This window comes from Aplysia californica, unplaced genomic scaffold (genome assembly GCF_000002075.1).
Source record: "Aplysia californica isolate F4 #8 unplaced genomic scaffold, AplCal3.0 scaffold00134, whole genome shotgun sequence".
NCBI lineage: Eukaryota > Metazoa > Mollusca > Gastropoda > Aplysiida > Aplysiidae > Aplysia > Aplysia californica.
This window is the reverse complement of record NW_004797404.1, coordinates 593,660-595,165: the sequence shown is the minus strand read 5'-3', so window position 1 is coordinate 595,165 and position 1,506 is coordinate 593,660. Positions and strand designations below refer to the sequence as shown.

The following is a 1,506-nucleotide window of genomic DNA, read 5'->3' as shown; positions in this document are numbered from 1 at the left end:
AAATATAATGTACATGTAATTCTTTTGTTTTGGTAAGTGTTTTACGGCGCTCGCAGCTGCATAAGGTCATATTATGAACATGCGGGACACTTTAATAATTTTCAGTAGGTAGGAAATTTTGAATTTTTCCCGGATGGCAGCCGAAGCATATTTTTATTGATTTTAGACTACATGTACCAAGGGATCTTTAACGTGCGCAACTTGCATATGGGACCTCCGAGATTTTTCATCCTTGTCCGAGAAGGCTAGGTGTAGATCTTTCCTACCAGAAAATCAGAGGAGTGGTTTAAAGACAGCAGTAAGATTAGTAAGAAGGAGCCAATGAGTATCAGTAGAAAGGCTGCAGAAAGAGTCAGGAGTCCAGCAGAGGAGAGGGCAAAGGGGGATAGGGGGTGGGTGCGGAAAATGGAGTCGAAAGCAGACGAAAGAACATTGATAGAGAGCAGGAAATGAGGTGAAAGAGCTTCCAGCGGCTGATGTCATTTTTCAAGGATTTTCGGGTCCAGGGCAGAGCCCCGGCAGGGGGTTGAAGGGGAACAGCATCCCCTTTCTGTTTGAGAATTTTTGGTTTCAGAGCATCCTAAGTATGCCATTTCTGGCTATTCAGGCCTAAATTTAACTAGAAAATAATTGAGAAAAAAATCATACACCTTGTAATTACTTGGATAGGCCTACATAATTTTCTGCTTGTGTTAAAAAATCCATATATTTCCAAATCCAAACATGCTTTCTCCCTTGTACAGATACTGTACATCCACAACTAGATATAGATCTATAAAACTTGACAGTTAATGTTTAACCTTTTTCTGCTTGTGTTGGTTTGCACCATAATCAGCATAAGGTGTAGAATTCTTAAAATAATATTAATAGCGTTTTCAGCTTGGGCTTGACTTGATCTCTAGAATCTAGATATCATTCTAGATCTAGATTCTAGTCTAAATTCTAGATCTAAATAACTTGACAGCTTATATTCAACTTAAATCCACAACAATACTTACAAATAAACAAGTCTGGTAAAAAAAATCAAGCTCTCTTTACAGTTTTCTTTTCTTGGCAAGCCCAAGATCTATTGAACCACAATCGTCATTTCTTCCTCTTGTTTACAGAGCTGGTGTTGTGCTTCTTTCTTGTGCTTTAGAAAGTGAAAGTAGAAGACACTGTCTACACTTTCAAATAAAAGAGCACTTCCGGTATGGGTTGGCTATTGTTGACTACTGGTAATAACGGAAAATTTTTATTTCGCATTTTTGAAAAAAAAATTATTTTTTTTTGGGGCACGAATTTTCACGGAAATGTTTCCATTTGCGGAAATCTACTAATTTGCGGAAATCCGCAAAATTGCGGAAGACTGGAAGCCCTGCGGACAATTTTTAGAGAAGAAAAGTTTTCAGTCACTACCCGGATTCGAACGCGGGACTTTTGTAACTTTGAATGAGAGGCGAACACCTTAACCTATAGGCCACGAGAGTCCCCTTCTCTCTCTCTCTCTCTCTCTCTCTCTCTCTC

General features: G+C 38.9%; 1 protein-coding gene across 1 annotated transcript in view; it reads left to right on the top strand.

The window, feature by feature from the left end:
* Positions 1-1,506, top strand: part of LOC101861807 — a gene marked incomplete in the record, with an annotated part of 48,823 nt that overhangs the window by 43,759 nt on the left and 3,558 nt on the right.